The 12,282-nt window shown below is 37.7% G+C and overlaps 1 protein-coding gene across 2 annotated transcripts in view; it reads left to right on the forward strand.

Annotated features, from left to right (window-relative positions):
* The window catches only part of LOC121374309 (protein Hook homolog 3-like), a 71,201-nt gene extending 68,085 nt beyond the window's left edge, over positions 1–3,116 (forward strand). For both annotated transcript variants that reach the window (XM_041501366.1, XM_041501368.1), the window contains one exon: positions 1–3,116. This exon is cut by the window's left edge and continues 1,649 nt beyond it. The gene's annotated coding sequence lies outside the window, so the exon portion shown is untranslated.
* Positions 3,117–12,282: the final 9,166 nt, after the last annotated feature.

The raw sequence follows: 12,282 nt of genomic DNA on the forward strand, positions 1-12,282 counted from the left end.
TAGTCTTGAAGTCTGTGTTTAATCCCGATACTACTTTACCACTGAGCTAGTTTGTTGTTTTATGTCAGATCTATTAACAGAAACATCCTAGGAGTGGCAGTAAGATTGGTTTTGTCCATAACAGAAATCTTTATGTTTCCTGAAGGCTAGAGACCCAGCAATAGTCTCAACATACTGTTTGTTCTTTCACTAACTGTGGTCCAGTGTGTACATTCAGACCTGTACCTGTAGTGTAGAAATGTAAGCATGTAAATAGTGGATATTTATTTACCAGGGTGGCAATAAGAGTTTGACAGTCAAATTTCTACAACGGATTGTTTTGAAAGTTTTATTTCAGACCCTTTTACTAGACGCATTTTATGTATGTTCTTGCTTGCTTTATTTTCTTCCTAGTAAGTATACTGACAAAAAAGAAATTATGAATGAGTGAAAAGTAGATTATTTACCTAATGTCGTACAACAAAGTTTTGTTTTAGAACTATGAATGTGTTCCCCCCCCACCCCCACCCCCACCATTATTAGTGTAAGTTTAATGTTCTATCACATAATAATGTAGTTCATTTTTATTGAGTATACTGAAAGGAACTTGAGAAATATTTTACAAATAATGTACTTGTAGTATAAACCACAATTGTACAGTGAATTGGCTAAAACCGTCCTTTATTTTCTGTCCTTTTTAAGATGTGAATGTTACAATAACATTGCCATGTGTATAGGCACTGTCCATTTAGTATGTCTTCGGTCAAGTGTACAGGAGAGGGTGCTATTCACGTGGCATGTTTATAATTAATTATTTTACTTTTCTTGTACATATTAAATGGATGACCCATAGCACAGAAGTTAATTTCCTGACCTTTTTCTTGTCTTGAAAGGAATGGACTGAGTATATGATGACCATAGAATGATTAAAAAACCACCTAGTCACATGATTTTGTATGTGACAAAGTATTACTATTTATAATAATGTAAAACTGTTAAAACTGTTAATCATATTTATAATAATGTAAAACTGTTAAAACTGTTAATCATATTAATATCTGGATATTAGTATTCTTATTTTATTTATATCAATATTTCTAGTTAATATATTTATACTCAAGATAGGAAGAAATCAGAATGTTACAACTGACAATAGCACAATGTCATGTACGTGTCCTATTGTACATCTGGTCACTGAGTGATTATTTCTAAAGTTGTGTGTTTGAAATAATGTTGGGGTTTAGAGAAGGGTGGTGCTATATTTAAAAAAAGAAAAAGAATTAGTGCCATATGAAAAATAAAATTTGTATTTCTATTAAATAATGAAACGAGACTCGTCTAGACCAGCATAATTTAACATGGTTTCATCATTCAGAGACATATTTTAACAAAGAAGCTTTTTATAAACTATAAAGTCGAATCTGTGTTAAACAGCCACCTGTCAGTTGCATATTTGAAGGGGATTGTGAAGGGAGTGGGGGTAGAGTGTGCTATTTGAAATAAGCATGGTACTAACTATGAGAAGGGATTCTTCTTTGAAGCTCGGACAGGGATCCCAGTAGTTCAAACCAGTGTGCTGCAGGTTTTTCTTGGGCTGAATAGTTTCTCCTTCGAGGCTTCATCTGAAGGCTAGACTGTTTTTCTCTTGTCCTAATAGTGAGGACAATGCTGCAGGAAATGATCAACAGTCATGAGGGCTGTGCCACAATCACATTTTGCTGATCAGCTTTTTTGCTGCAATTCTCATGGCTTCTCATTCTGCCTTGTAATTGGTGGAGTACTTTCCTCTTGCAGTGGACATTTGCATCTCTTTGCCATCTTTAAGTTCAATCTGGATCCCTCCTCCACCACTTGGTTGCTTCCTCAGCTGATCCATCAGTATAAGCAGGTGTCCACTGATCTTCAGCGTAGGCATGGTCTATATACTCTAAGGTGAGGGATCTTCTTTCCACATCTCACTGAGTGTCCTCAACAATTGCTCACACAGTGTCTTTGATGACAGGAAAGTTGTTTGAGGAGGGATAATATTAAATATTAAATATTGAGGAGGGATAATATCAAACGTGAGTCCTGGTCAGGTCCCACCCCACCTCTACACATTACAAAATGTAGCCTCTTGACAAGTAGCTATTTAATTTGAATATAAGATCATGCTGATGATTTGAGAGAAAATTCAAGTACATGTATCCTGATAATACAGGTGGCTGATTAGACCGATTTCGCTTATAGAATATTAAAGTTGGTTACTTATGCTCAGTTTCCTAAGTTGACATACATTTTTTTTTTTTTTTTAAGTGTATTATTGTACTTTTTTTTTTATATTAAGTGTTTTTTCTTTGCTGATTTAGAAAAACTATAGATATAGTTGGGTAATCTTAATCTGGCTTTTTATTATTATTTGTATTATTTGTATTATTTATTATTATTATTATTATTATTATTATTATTGAAAAATACGAAAATTAATGTATAATAAACAAAAGCAGAAAGTGACATTGTTATCTACAAGGGATATGCAATCATTCTCTCAGAAAAAACTACTCTGCTTCTGGGGTCTTTCAGTTAAATACTAATGGAGGCAGGCTGATGAAGAAAAAGTAGTATTTACAAGAATTTTGAGTCAATTGTGGAATTGTGTTTATGTCAGTTGTATTTTTTGTACTGTGCATTGATAAATGATGGTAAAGGATATGGAGGGGATATTGCATCTTTAACCAAATAATATTATATATGGATCCTTCTGTAAGAATGATTTCTTTTTTACCACAAAATGCTTTGACACTATATATATACACACACACATAAACACACACATACATATATATATATATATATATATATATATATATATATATATATATATATATATATTGATTAGAATAGTTTGGGATCGGTTTGTTTGTTTGGGTTTTTTTAATAAAATATTTATTTTAGTCTAATTATTCTAATTGTTAATTTGACTTAGTGTTAACATAAACCTGACAAACAGTGCTGTTTTTGAAAGCCACAGCTGGAGTCGTTAAACATTCGGCCTCAGATTACAGTTATCTTCCCATTTGGTTGTCCAAAATTCGGAAATTTGACCGCGCAAGTAGTCTGCTGTTTGACTGTGATTATTTCATGGCAGACAGCTATGAAGTGGCATCTATTTGACTGAAGTGACAGGGGAGAGCATGTAGTTTGTAAACATGTGTAACTTGTTGACACTGAAGACTTGTTTGTGGTAATTCCGGCCCATGCAAAAGTAGTGCTTTTTGTGTAAAATGGGTGTACTCCGGCCTGGTTTAGAGGGTGTGTTTGTTTAAACCAATATGCTGGGAGAAAGAGCTGGACAACAGGGGTTGTCCTTTTCAGGGTATGTGTCCCCTAGGCAGGCAAAGGTACATAAAAAAATCCACGGGCCTGCTGATATTAATAAAAATGTTATAGCCACTAAGGCTATATAGAAACATATAGCGAAATTAATTGTGGTCTGAGGCCAATCATTCAAGCATTCATTCATTGTCATTTGAAACCCACAATGGTGTTCCGCATTGTGATCATGACGTAAAATACTCTGAAGAATAACATGTATATTGTCACAGTAAGCCCAACTGTTTATATGCTGTCAACAGACAACTAGAAGTATTTAGAGCTATAAAGCTGTATAATTTACCGTAATTACCGTAGCTTTCATTTTAAACTTCCGCGGTATTCTTCTGTAGCTGTTATTTTCACGGAGCTGCACGATGCTTGTAACCATTACCATAACTACACGGAGATCCACAGTGGACGGCCACAACCAGTGAGAATGTGTGGAACTAGTGCCTCCTGTACATGTCAAACCGCGCGTATCTCCCAGGGAATCATGCAATATTGGTCAGACTGATGCAACGTTAGAAAAACCTGTGATGATAATTTAATGGAGTATACGTTTACATTATGCGTTTATCTCTCTTATGTATGTATACATACTGTACATATTTATGTATTAATAAACTATTTTAACATTACCTCTTCATTGGAATAGTGTTGTTATTCTGTTTAATGCATTGACGCTGGACGACAGCCAGTGACGATGTTGTCTGGTGCAGGTATTGGCATCTTTCTCTACTCGGTGATTGATGTATATATACATTGTGTGTGTATGAATGAATGAATGAATGAATGAATGTTTAACGACACCCCAGCACGAAAAATACATCGGCTATTGGGTGTCAAACTGTGGTAATGCAAACAAATAAGGTGATGATCAACATCAATATAAGAATGCAATATTTAAATCAAAACGGTGTAAAGAACTGCAAAAATACACATTCCCAGTCTGCAGCTCGTCGCAATAAGACGTGTTTGTGCACACTGCACGTTTTTTCGCGGCTCGACTTTGGAATCCTTCACTTTTGTTGTTTTTGTCAACGAAGTGAAAGAAAGAAGTGTTTTATTTAACGACGCACTCAACACATTTTATTTACGGTTATATGGTTAAGGACCACACAGATTTTTTTAGAGGAAACCCGCTGTCGCCACATAGGCTACTCTTTTTACGACAGGCAGCAAGGGATCTTTTATTTGCGCTTCCTACAGGCAGGATAGCACAAACCATGGCCTTTGTTGAACCAGTTATGGATCACTGGTCGGTGCAAGTGGTTTACACTTACCCACTGAGCCTTGCGGAGCACTCACTCAGGGTTTGGAGTCGATATCTGGATTAAAAATCCCATGCCTCGACTGGGATCCGAACCCAGTACCTACCAGCCTGTAGACCGATGGCCTGCCACGACGCCACCGAGGCCGGTCAACGAAGTGAAGTTTTGTACTGGGATGTATGCGGCCATTGGAATTGATTGAACTCTGGATTGACAGTCTGCACCACCAGGTTAGATTCTTTTTTAGCGAGATTCCTTGCCTCCACGTCATTTCTCCGTCTATGTTGACTTGTATTTTTCGTGACTTGTATGACGGCCATTCTGCAGAACGCCACGGTTGTTCGTGTTTAGTCTACGTGTCCGAGCCTGTCCTAGCAGCACTGGAAGATTGACCGCCCCACTCTAAGAAGAAATAGGAAGCGGGGTCGGCCCCTACTACTCTTTTTCTAGACTTTACTTTGTTTTATTGTGATACCATCTCGTATCCTCCGGAGTCGGGCCCGTCCGCACCACTATACCAACCTATGACGACTGGACTATACCTTAGTCTGATTCTTTCTCTCGTTCAGACGGATCCGGCTTCTCAAGATCTGTATTTCAGCACAGCACTACACCTTCAACGTCTATTGACTTAATCTAGGGGTTTTCTTGACGGGATGCAACCCATCTCGTCCCTACAAGCTGTGCACCCTAACGGCCTTAACGAGACCACTCACGTGGACATATAGATCGGACTTAAAAACTTAGACCTGTCGAAATTACTTTCTTTTTTAAATATTATTAAATAATCCGATCCTCTCTTCTTTCTCTGATTTATTTTTGGACTGTCCTTCTAAAATGCTCCAAATTATATAAATATTCGACCGAGCAGTCAATTCTGCCCATTTTCAACTCTACCCCCCCTGGACAGCCAGGGGCTTGTCCCGGGACAGGCCCCGGGACGGACATGCTCGAAACTCTAGTGGTATATGAGCATGTAAAAATTATTCGCACTCGCAAAATACAAATATCACAGATAGATACTGACTTTTACTCAAAATTTCAATTTGTGCTGTATTGGCCATTCTCAAAGAGAATGTTACACCCCTGCACCACGGTGAGGTCACGGCACGCGCAGGGTGTGTGTGTGTGTGTGTGTGTATATATATATATATATATATATATATATATATATATATATATATATATATATATATATATATATATATATATATATATATATATATATATATACATCTATCTATATATGTGTATGTACTAGTATATATAATATAAAACCTTTAATTCGTGATCAGGCATTATATCTGCACAATGCAGAGTCGAATGGGCACTTGACAAAACAGTGCTTGATTTCACGAATATTTTCTGCATATTCGATCCATCTTGCACCACTGCAGAGGACTGCCACTCCCAGACTAGGTTACTAAAGCAAAACTAGTATAAGATAAAAGTTATTGGAATAAGTACAGTTGTAATGATATGCACTCATGAATAACTGTCATAACATTGATATGAGGTGTTCGCGAAAGGTGAGCCTATCCTGCCTCCCCGATGGCACCCATCATGAATACTGCCACCACTGCTGTGAAGTCCGTCACTTCATCTAAAGCAATAAAAACAAAACGATAAATGTGCAAGTTTCACCAAAGAGATGAAAAGGTATGCTAAAGTTAAAAATATGGAATAACATCAAAGATATTACAAACTGGATATTCAATACTATAGAAGAGTGCATAATTATAGATAAACATATTGCCATTTTGGGTCTGCTTAAAAAAACAAATACATATGCAATAAATTGGTTAGTTGTTAACATAAAATATTACATTTATTCCATGAAAATACAAAAACAAAAATTAAACTTCTCTGCCTTAAAAAGTTGGAAACTGAAAAATGTATCTTATATAAAAATGGTAATTATGAAGATTTCAAGACTGAATGGGAGCAGTGGTATAATTTATTACAAACATCATAAAGATTTATTAATCTATCAAATATTGAGATATATTTATTTCTAAAATACCTTCTTCGCACTTTCTACTCCTTCACACACCTTTTCATTATACTTTCTTGTATCAATACTAATTCCGTACATAACATCACCTTTATCTTTTTTTTTTTCCTTCTTGGCCCCAGATAATAATAGTTTAAAAAAATTAATAAAAAAAAACCCAAACAAAATATCAAAACAACAATATACATTCGTGTGTATAGATTTTGCCATGTATATATATAAAACTGTGTATACCATATGAAATTTTAAAAATATTGTGAGACAGTGAGCTCAGGGCACCCCAACCCTGACACTGGGTCAACTTTTTTTACAGTGGTGCATCGTATTTAGTAGACATAGCCTCCAAATGTTTACCATAAAACGTTTCGAATGCCCTGGACTTCATAAAGCTGATGGAACAGCATCTGTGACGAATGATATGGCGTTGTTTGAAATCTGCATACAATGAGCATGCTTTGAGGTATCTTTAATACAATGATTCTTAGAAGTTGTGATATGTAGACACCAACAGCTGGAGCAGAAGGTATATTGCTCGACATAAAGCGAAAATTGAACTGGAAATTGTCATACAGCTTTGTCTGCAAACCAATGTCGCTTTGAATCTCAGTGCATAGATCGAAGTAGGAAACTGATCTAATACCTTCAGATGTGTTTTTTATTTCTAACTCTTGGGGTAAATCAATGGAAGGTAATCTGTGATAGATCATCAATATAGCTGAAACTAAGGTTAAACGTCTTAGCCAGATTCCTTGGCTTTGATTTAAGTAGATTAGTCAGAAATTCGTATTCATATGTATAGAGAAACATATCGGCGAGCAGCGGAGCATAGTCGGTGCTCAATAGGATAGTTACTTCCTGTCAATATGTCATAGCCCCAGATTTGACCTATATATATATATATAGTCGGTGCTCAATAGGATAGTTACTTCCTGTCAATATGTCATAGCCCCAGATTTGACCTGTATATATATATATAGTCGGTGCTCAATAGGATAGTTACTTCCTGTCAATATGTCATAGCCCCAGATTTGACCTATATATATATAGTCGGTGCTCAATAGGATAGTTACTTCCTGTCAATATGTCATAGCCCCAGATTTGACCTATATATATATAGTCGGTGCTCAATAGGATAGTTACTTCCTGTCAATATGTCATAGCCCCAGATTTGACCTATATATATATAGTCATAGCCCCAGATTTGACCTATATATATAGTCAGTGCTCAATAGGATAGTTACTTCCTGTCAATATGTCATAGCCCCAGATTTGACCTATATATATATATATAGTCGGTGCTCAATAGGATAGTTACTTCCTGTCAATATGTCATAACCCCAGATTTGACCTATATATATAGTCGGTGCTCAATAGGATAGTTACTTCCTGTCAATATGTCATAGCCCCAGATTTGACCTATATATATATAGTCGGTGCTCAATAGGATAGTTACTTCCTGTCAATATGTCATAGCCCCAGATTTGACCTATATATATATAGTCGGTGCTCAATAGGATAGTTACTTCCTGTCAATATGTCATAGCCCCAGATTTGACCTATATATATAGTCAGTGCTCAATAGGATAGTTACTTCCTGTCAATATGTCATAGCCCCAGATTTGACCTATATATATAGTCAGTGCTCAATAGGATAGTTACTTCCTGTCAATATGTCATAGCCCCAGATTTGACCTATATATATATATATATATAGTCAGTGCTCAATAGGATAGTTACTTCCTGTCAATATGTCATAGCCCAGATTTGACCTATATATATATATAGTCAGTGCTCAATAGGATAGTTACTTCCTGTCAATATGTCATAGCCCAGATTTGACCTATATTTTTAACAGTGTAAGTATTAATGAGGAAGCCCACATTTCAAATATGTCTGTCTCAGTATACTTTAGTCTGGATTTTCTCTTTATAACAAATATGTCTGTCTCAGTATACTTTAGTCTGGATTTTCTCTTTATAACAAATATGTCTGTCTCAGTATACTTTAGTCTGGATTTTCTCTTTATAACAAATATGTCTGTCTCAGTATACTTTAGTCTGGATTTTCTCTTTATAACAAATATGTCTGTCTCAGTATACTTTAGTCTGGATTTTCTCTTTATAACAAATATGTCTGTCTCAGTATACTTTAGTCTGGATTTTCTCTTTATAACAAATATGTCTGTCTCAGTATACTTTAGTCTGGATTTTCTCTTTATAACAAATATGTCTGTCTCAGTATACTTTAGTCTGGATTTTCTCTTTATAACAAATATGTCTGTCTCAGTATACTTTAGTCTGGATTTTCTCTTTATAACAAATATGTCTGTCTCAGTATACTTTAGTCTGGATTTTCTCTTTATAACAAATATGTCTGTCTCAGTATACTTTAGTCTGGATTTTCTCTTTATAACAAATATGTCTGTCTCAGTATACTTTAGTCTGGATTTTCTCTTTATAACAAATATGTCTGTCTCAGTATACTTTAGTCTGGATTTTCTCTTTATAACAAATATGTCTGTCTCAGTATACTTTAGTCTGGATTTTCTCTTTATAACAAATATGTCTGTCTCAGTATACTTTAGTCTGGATTTTCTCTTTATAACAAATATGTCTGTCTCAGTATACTTTAGTCTGGATTTTCTCTTTATAACAAATATGTCTGTCTCAGTATACTTTAGTCTGGATTTTCTCTTTATAACAAATATGTCTGTCTCAGTATACTTTAGTCTGGATTTTCTCTTTATAACAAATATGTCTGTCTCAGTATACTTTAGTCTGGATTTTCTCTTTATAACAAATATGTCTGTCTCAGTATACTTTAGTCTGGATTTTCTCTTTATAACAAATGCCCCATTGATTATAATTTAAATAACGTAGTTGTTTCCTTAAGTGGGAATTGTGTATTATGAAAAATCAAATGGTTTAATATTGGTGAACTTTGATCTGGATTGAGAATAAATGATTTCAAGTAATGATTTAAGAAATGCATTGGTCAATATTTATTATATATAGCGTTAGAAAACAGTTTTTAGAAATATGTTTGCAACACGACCCGGGGGGGGGGGGGGGGGGGGGGTAGAGACAGAGACCGACAAACATCCGGGTAGACATGAACATTGTGAGGCATATCAGGTGTATCTTTCATGTAATCAGTCTCTACTCGAAACCTGCTGCGTGTTTTACAAACAAGTCCATCTCCAGTTACAAAACAATTCTGGCGACCATCAAACAAATTTATATACACACAGCAGGACAACAAAGTTGTGGAATTGAGGAAATTAGTTTCTGTACTAGCCACTATTACTTCGTGACATTGACGGATATCCCTAAACCCAGTAAGTACAGTGGACCAGATAACTACATCTGCATGTTCATGACAAGCTGACAGCCCCCACACACACCCTCGCCCCCATTTTGATGGTGAATCTAGGGCTACCATAACATCATCTAGGGCTACCATAACATTCTCTAGGGCTACCATAACATCCTTTAGGGCTACCATCTCTAGGGCTACCATAGCATCCTCTAGGGCTACCATAACATTCTCTAGGGCTACCATAACATCCCCTATGGCTACTATAGCAGCCTCTAGGACTCCTATAACATCCTCAAGGGCTACAATAACATCCTCTAGGGCTACCATAACATCCTCTAGGACTACCATAACATTCTCTAGGGCTACCATAACATTCTCTTGGGCTACTATAGCAGCCTCTAGGACTCCTATAACATGACAAGCTGACAGCCCCCACACACCCCCTCGCCCCCATGTTGATGGTGAATCTAGGGCTACCATAACATTCTCTAGGGCTACCATCTCTAGGGCTACCATAACATCCTTTAGGGCTACCATAACATTCTTTAGGGCTACCATAGCATCCTCTAGGGCTATCATCTCTAGAGCTACCATAACATTCTTTAGGGCTACCATAGCATTCTCTAGGGCTACCATAACATTCTCTAGGGCTACCATAACATCCCCTATGGCTACTATAGCAGCCTCTAGGACTCCTATAACATCCTCAAGGGCTACCATAACATCCTCTAGGGCTACCATAGCATCCCCTAGGGCTACCATAACATTCTCTAGGGCTACCATAACATTCTCTAGGGCTACCATAACATCCCCTAGGGCTGCTATAATAGCCTCTAGGACTCCTATAACATCATCAAGGCATGGGCGTACATAGGGGGAGGGGCGGGTTCGATGGGTTCGACCGAACCCCCCCTGAAATCGCTTTTTTTTATAATTTAATATATCTGACATTATTATATTTACTCAACATAAAAATATATGCCCAATATCTCTGCAATCTATTTTGGAACCCCCTTTTCAAAATCCTATGTACGCCCATGCAAGGGCTACCATAGCATCCTCTAGGGCTATCATAGCATCCTCTAAGGCTACCATAACATTCTCTAGGGCTACCATAGCATCCTCTAGGGCTACCATAACATCCCCTAGGGCTACTATAACATCCTCAAGGGCTACAATAATATCCTCTAGGGCTATCATAGCATCCTCTAGGGCTACCATAACATCCTCTAGGACTACCATAACATCCTCTAGGGCTACCATAGCATCCTCTAGGGCTACCATAACATCCTCTAGGACTACCATAACATCCTCTAGGGCTACCATAACATCCTCTAGGGCTACCATAGCATCCTCAATGGCTACTGGAAGTCAAACATTTGGTAATTCTGACACGTGGTCTTCAGAGAAAACCTGTTACATTTTTCATTAGCAAGAGATCATTTATATGCTTTTTTTTCCACAGACAGAATAGCACAGACCTCGACATTTATCATGCGACAGAAACGTCGGTTAATAACATATAAAACTACCTTGAGAGACTTTTTATTGTTAACATAATATGTCAATACTTTTTCTTCAATCTCACTGACAAAACGTCAGTGAGATTGAAGTAAAAGTATTGACATATCAGGGCCGTAGCTAGGAATTTTTGTTTGGGGGGCAACCGAGTAGTAAATAGTCTAAAACTCCTTAAGCCCAGTTCTCACTTGAACGATTTTTCGTACAACTGCGGTGCGACTAAAAGATTGTACAGCCGTGCGATTCCCGTAAGAATTACCTAGCCCCCCCCCCCCCCCCCCCCCCCCCCCCCCCCCCCCCCCCCCCCCCCCCCCCCCCCCCCCCCCCAACTGCCATGCGACTGCTTTTCTGCACCGGGCTCGCATGAGATTTGCACAGGTTGCACGACAGTTGCACGGAAGTCTGATGGATGTCGCACGGGAGTCGCAGGGGGTCCGCTGGGAGTCGCACATCTCGGCTCCCTTAAGACTCACGTGCGACTCCCGTGCGACCTATCATACTGCCGTGCGACTGTTGTGCAACCTCTATGCGACCAATGCGAACTGTGCGAACCTAGAGACAGCAGTACGATAATTTTAAACATTTGAAAAATGTCGCACCGGCATGCGACATGTCCGAAATACACACGACACCCCTACAACGTGTGCGAATCATCAACATACTGCCGTGCGACTCCCGCACGCCCTGTACGATTTGGTGGTCGCACGGAATTCGCGTAGAAAATTGAGAACGGGGTTTTAAACAGTTAAGAAGATAATTTTATTTAAGGTTTCTATAGTGCTTTCCGGGTTTTTTTTCTGTGACGTGCAACTGTCCCCCTTGCCC

This window comes from Gigantopelta aegis, chromosome 6 (assembly GCF_016097555.1).
Source record: "Gigantopelta aegis isolate Gae_Host chromosome 6, Gae_host_genome, whole genome shotgun sequence".
Lineage (NCBI taxonomy): Eukaryota > Metazoa > Mollusca > Gastropoda > Neomphalida > Peltospiridae > Gigantopelta > Gigantopelta aegis.